The sequence below is a fragment of the Pipistrellus kuhlii genome, unplaced genomic scaffold, assembly GCF_014108245.1.
Source record: "Pipistrellus kuhlii isolate mPipKuh1 unplaced genomic scaffold, mPipKuh1.p scaffold_m20_p_15, whole genome shotgun sequence".
Classification (NCBI taxonomy): Eukaryota; Metazoa; Chordata; class Mammalia; order Chiroptera; family Vespertilionidae; genus Pipistrellus; species Pipistrellus kuhlii.
The window spans coordinates 40,763,665-40,770,497 of NW_023425460.1; positions in this window are offsets into that span (position 1 = coordinate 40,763,665).

The following is a 6,833-nucleotide window of genomic DNA, read 5'->3' on the forward strand; positions in this document are numbered from 1 at the left end:
CTTATAAACCTGTAATTAGCTTATTACTAGGACAATTATATTACATTATATTTTGTGTTAAAAATATTCACTTGCTGCCAAGCTGGTGTGGCTCAGTGGTTGAGTGTTGACCCATGAGCCAGGAGGTCATGGTTTGATTCCCAGCCAGGGCACATGTCTGGGTTGTGGCCTCGATCCCCAATAGGGGACGAGCAGGAGGCAGCTGATCAATGATCCTCATCATTGATGTGTCTCTCTCTCTTCCTCTCCATTCTTCTCTGAAATGAACAAAAAAGATTAAAAAATTAACTTGTTAATGATAAGTGTTGACAACCAACTACAATTTTTATGACCCAATTTTGGCCTTTCTTCATTCTAAAATTACTGGGAGACTCAAAAGCTGAGGTGACCCAGGACTCTCTAGGCCACAGAGGTCCTTGTTTATAGATTTTTCCTTCCTTCTGACAGAAAGCTTTTGCTTAAATCTGTACAGATGAGAACACAATTATCGTAAAACAGGAAAACCCACATCCATGCCGCACACTTCGGTTTTCGCTGGAAAGGGCAGCATTTATGTATCTTAAGCTGCATCTTGAAAGCTTTCCTGTCTCAGAAGCTCGCTTGCATTAAACATGAGACCCTGCTAAGTGCTGTTGCCACAGGGAATTGCAGGCAGTTCTGCAGCCTGGGGTGAGCTCAGCTCTGTGGGGAGGGGCCGGGAGGAGGGCTGAGGAGGGCTGAGGCCCGCTGAGGCTGTGTGCCCTGTGAGGGAGGTGGGCCCGCTGAGGCTGTGTGCACTGAGGGAGGTGGGCCCGCTGAGGCTGTGTGCACTGAGGGAGGTGGGCCCGCTGAGGCTGTGTGCACTGAGGGAGGTGGGCCTCTGAGGCTGTGTGCACTGTGAGGGGAGGTAGGTGGGCCCGCTGAGACTGTGTGCACTGGGAGGGAGGTGGGCCCGCTGAGGCTGTGTGCACTGGGAGGGAGGTGGGCCGCTGAGGCTGTGTGCACTGGGAGGGAGGTGGGCCGCTGAGGCTGTGTGCACTGGGAGGGAGGTGGGCCCGCTGAGGCTGGGTGCACTGAGAGAGGTGGGCCCGCTGAGGCTGGGTGCACTGAGGGAGGTGGGCCCGCTGAGGCTGGGTGCACTGGGGAGGGAGGCTCGTGTGGGCTTTGACTGCTGATGGATCTGATTTTCTCTGAAGTAAATAATTGACTGTTCTCCTTGACTTCCCGGGAGTGGTACTTGACATGCTGGGAGGACATGCCTGAGGAAAGATAAAACCCCTCCTCCAACAGGGAAGAGGAGAAACAGGAAGAACGGATGTGGGGGCACTAAGAGAGGCAGGTGAGAAGATCCAGAAGAAAGAAAGGAGCTCAAGGAGAAAGGCCTGCAGGGGGACGCAGAGGAGGCGCCTGCCCACCGTCCTCCCCGCTGACCAGGCCTTCTTCTGCCTGGTTTCCAGTCCCTGCCTCCTTTTCCTCCCTCTCCCCTCTGCTCCCCTCCTCCCTCTCACATTCCCACCTTATTCCCAGTCTTTCCTTCACCACCAGCATAGGTTTGGCACCACCCCAGGCTCCAGAAGCAGGCCTCTCCTCGAGGAGAAGGTCCCTAAGGAGCTGTGGGACTTGGCTTGCAAATCCACTTACTCAGATCCTGCTCTGACATTCGGGACTGGGCCTCGTGTTAAGGATTTGACTTGTTTCGGTGAACAGCTCTTTGCACTAACGCCGACCTGATATTGTAGTCCATGATCCTACTTCGAGGCTTCAAGCACCTATCCCCTCCTCCCTGAGCCTGTTTTCTCATCTGCAAAATGGGATGATACTATCCACCTCATCGAGGGTTGCTGTAAGGTCTTAATGGAGAATAATGTTGTAGCATCATGCCTGGAACCACATGGGCACCGGAGGAGTAATGGGACCCTCTGACGGCTTCTTAAAATCCCCTCAGATTCATAGGCTGAGTGCTGGCTGATGGGAACGGGCCTGGGTGGAGCTTGTGGACATGCTTCCCAGGTGGTTCTGATGTCCAATAAGGTTGTACGTCACAGGGATGCCTCTCTCCCCAGGCATGGGCTCCAGGACCCAGGTCTACAATACGGCCGGTTGTCCCCGTCCACCTGATGACACTTGCTATCTCACCCACCTTGGACTTCTGCCCCCACACAAGGGAAAAAGCTAATCTGAATTGTCTTAAGAGTTTGTTTTGTTAAATATTTATTCTTGCCCTCCTTCCCATACCCTATAACCATTGACATGATTTTTTTTTTTTCCTATAAAGTTACAGGAATAATTCTAACTCAGGTCAGCAATGCCAAAGTCAATAAGCAATTCTGCAGCTTTTATCTACAACTGTTACTCCTGACCATTAAGAACGAGTCTGTAAGTTGTCTTGGGTTTAAGGTTCCCAGTCTCTTGCTGACATGTCAGAAAGGGGCAAACATGTCAGGAAGGGCCAATTGCAACGGAGCTTTCAAAGGGCAGGCCCAAGCCCAGCCAGCCATTGGCTGAAAGGGATGCAGACTCCCTGGGAGGTTCGGCCAAGCAAGAGTCAGAGCAGCCTCTGGGCTGTTTTTTATTTAATTTTTATTTATTTTTTAGACTCTAAAATGGGAAGGGCAAACCAAGGCACGGCTAAGCAATGACCACGTATTGCCACTAGAGGGAGATGTCTCCCAACAGTCTCCTTCCCACCAGGCCCCTTACTGCCCAGGAAGTGAGTTCCAGCCTAAGTTTTCTAATTTATTCCATGAGTAAGGAATTTAGAAACCCCGATGCTCCTTCTGAAGTCCTAAGAAATGCAGATATACTACGCTTTTAACAACAAAATAACTGAACATAGAATCTTAAGTTTAATCAAGATATTCTAGGTCAGTGGTTCTTAATCTGGGCTGTAGATGAGAATCATTTAAGATGTTAATAAAGCTATCGCTGTCCAGAATCCACAAAAGACCAATTAAATCAGAAGCTTTAGAAGACCAGGCAGCGGTATTTGCATATTTGTAAAGCTCCTCCATTAATTCTAATGCTCACTCCACAAGATTCTAGCTGAGACGTTGGTAGCAAACATCAAGAGAAATGTTATGGAAAAATAAATTTAACTTTAGAAATTTCTATCGCTGACGTTTTCTTCTGCAAATTAGAAAATCACTATTGATGACTGACTTAATAGAACTGTTCATCTTGCCTCTCTCTGAAATACAACACCCTTGGAGACCTAACAAGTATTAACAGCTGGGTGCAGATTTGCTTATCAGATATCAAAATAATTAGCATTCTGAGGAAATTGAGGCCAGAGAGCTTAAGGTTCCTCTCCGCCTCCCCCCAAAATATCAACTTTTCTTGAAAAGCCAGAAAGTATTTAAAAAATAAAGTAAAGTCATCCACAACCCTTTGATCACTACCAACATTTTTATGTATTCTTAGCACTTTTTGCATTGGTGTATATTTTTTAAATCTGTGAGGTCCACATAATTTTGCCTTATCTGCTTTACCTTGACATTATAATATGAACATTTTCTCATGCCTAGAATCACACCGCATGAGTACACTTCAAATCACACAACTACAGTGGAACACGAGGGTGTCTGTTGTATGCCTGCACCCCACTGGGGACCTTGACTTCATGCTTCTACCAGGAAATAGCTACTTATTGTTGTTGTGTTTGCATCTTCTTTCCAAGAGGCCTGTAGACACAGGCTGGAAGGCCTTGGACTCAATGACAAATTCCCCGGAGAGGGACACATTGGCCAAGCTTGGGTTGGGTCCTCAACCAGTCTAGCCAACTGTGACTGAGAAGAGATCACACTGTTATAGAAGCTGTTGCGAGCCCTCTTCTTTAACCTGGTGGGTGGGTGGTGGGGTCAGGAGAGCTCCCGAGGAAGGGGAGCCTGAGCAGGTGGCACATGGGTGTCCTCTCCAGTTTTCCATGCTCTCTGGGCTTTTGCATACGAGGCACTAGGCTAAGAGCTGTGCAGGAGGTAAAGGACTCAAAAGATCTTAAAATCCAAATAAGGAAACACAACATACACGAAACGAGAAGTTAAATAATAGCAATATTTGCTAAATATATAATTGTCTGATGCTACACTATGACCAGTTCATTCTATGACCTGGGCTGCCTGAGATCACCTGGCCTTGTGGAGACAGTGAAGACTTTGGCTGCCTGAGTTCAAAGTCGGGACTACCTTAAATAACTGTTACAGTACCTCTCAGCCTGTAGATCTGGAATATTGGTACCTTGGTCCTAGAGTGGGGGTCAGGTGTCTGTATTTTTTTAAATATTGATTCTTATTGACCTCAGAGAGAACGGGAGAGGGAGGGAGAGAGAAAAATCAATAATGAGAGAGAATCATTGATCGGCTGCCTCCTGCATGCCCCCACTGGGGATCAAGCCTGCCACCTGGACATATGCCCTGGCCAGGAACTGAACCGTGACCTTCTGGTTCATAGGTTGATGCTCAACTACTGAGCATCACTGGGCAGGGAGTGCTCTGGTGACTGTGTATGTAGGGCATCAGATAGGCCTCTGGGAGGCACCGCAAAAGGCTCTGTTTCAGAGACAAGACAAAGGCCTCCTTTGCTCGCACATTTCCCCATCAACCCATCTTCCCTTCCTTGTGGTGGCCACAAAGGGGACTTTATTTATGGACATGGCCACGCCAACTATTCTATGGAAGTACCATGCTTACGGAGTGTAAAAATAGCCCACACCCCTGGAAACCACCGCAGGCCACTCGCCTGCTGGACTTGACTGTCGGCTGGAGGGTGGCGTGGAGACTTCAAAGGGTCATTGGGCCCGAACCATTGTGGGCACTGAGTGAGGTCCACGGGCCTGAACGTCCTCAGCCTCCCGCTCCCCGTGCTGGGCCTGAAGTTCATTTTCCCAGTGAGCGGAAATGCTTTCCGCAGCCCAGTCCATTCTGAAGCCTTTGATTCACAGGAGCTCCCTCACAAATAAATACGAGCTGATTACTAGGTCACAGACTCTGAGAGAGCCTTCCAAAAGCCTTCCAGGGTAAGGAAGATAAGTTGGAACACTATTTGAAAAACAATCCCAGTTGTTTGCCTGTCGTTTTTTCCAGGGGCTGAGACACTGATTACACCGTGGCTCCGTGCCATCACCCTATGAGGTAGGCAGGACGTCTCGAGCTACTTTGTGCAGATAAAGAGAGGAGACGAAGAGAGAGTCAGAGAGACAGCCCCCGGATCACCGGGCTGGCCAGTGGCAGCTTTCTCCGGGGCTGTGGACGCAGCTTTCCAAACCCCTGGGCTTACCATGTTGTCTCCGGTCATAAATATTCTAGAAAAGCCAGCCAGGATGTAAGAAACTCCAGAGGTCTTTTGTCCCAGTCATTTAGCCACGGAAACTGGGTTAACAGAGTCACTAATTCAGTCTGGCAGCCTCCTGTCATCTGCAGAGCCTCTGCAGGAAGCATGAGGGAGATCGGACATTTCAAGGATGGCTGGCCTCGGGGGTCTGCCAAAAGGACCATTCTAGGCATCTCAGAGCTCTGTTACACACACAAAAAAACACACACACATACACACACACATACACACACACTCATGTACACAGAGATAGACAGACACAGCAGACAGACACAGAGACACACATACAGCCTCCCTCTCCTTACAAGGATCAAATATGACATGGTTTGTTTGTAGGTTTAATGTAATGGCTAATCCATTTCCAAGACAATCAAGACCTAGTCATGACATCATGTGTGTGTGTGTGTGTGTGTGTGTGTGTGTGTGTACTTTGCTTATTTGTTTGTAATGGCTTTAGTTTAATGATGCAGCTTGCAGCTCTCCCTGTTTGGCCTCAACATGAGCAGTGAGCTAGGATTTGCTGACCCACATCGGCACCGAGTGCTGCGGTATGCGCAGGTCTGCTCACCCGTGGACAGAAGAGATGCTCGTGGGCTTTTTCCGAGCGGCTTCAGCTGGGCAGCAACTGCTCACCGCCTCCCAGGAGCCAGAGCAACGCCAGCAGTGCCCTCACGCCAGCGCCGCCAGGCAAAGGACAAGGCAACCCAACCCCCAGCATTTCTGTTCTTTTCATCGGACAGGAGCTCACGCGGTTGGGAGAGCCTACTAGGTGCCATGCTCTTTGCTTGCATTGTTTTCTTCTGTCCTCCTAGCATCCCCACATGGTACACACTCTGTCTTACAAAGAGGACAAGGGCTCAGAGAGAGGAGACAGGCAGGAAATGAATTCCCTTTGGTGCAGTGGGGACTGCAAAGCACATGCCAGGAGATGCCGTAGCAGCGTTTGGTCTGAGTGCCAGAAAACACATGTTTAAGCTGGACCCACAGGATGAGTGAGGGTTGGTGGGGGTGCAAGGTGGGGGTGGGGCAGGAGAGAGCAGTCTGGGAGAAGGAGGAAGAAGGGTGACAGCCAGAGCACTGGAGGCACCTAAGGAAGGCCAGTGAGATGCCCCTGGTGGACAAAGGAAGGAGGGCCGTTGAGAGGCTGGCAAGGAGAGCAGAGGCTTTGGAGGCTGAGGCCTTGGGGTCATTTTGTGATATTACAGAGTGAAATAGTTTCTGTAGATGACAGGTGGAAGAGCAGGACCTTGTATAACCTTCTTCCTATGGGAAAATATTCCAAGTTACGCAATCGATTTCCCAAGGGACTTTTGGAACACAACCAACCAATAGCTAAGCTGCAGGGTGGCTCTGCCCACCGGTGCTCACCTTTGTGCACCTATGGGTCTTACCCCTCATGGACAGGTCATTCCCTGACTTCAAGGACATCATGCTGTTTTAGAACATCCTCCCCAGCCCACTCCTCCCTACAACCCCAATTATTTACTATTAAACAATGTTGACTATGCCGCTACTTGAGAGTAAAAACA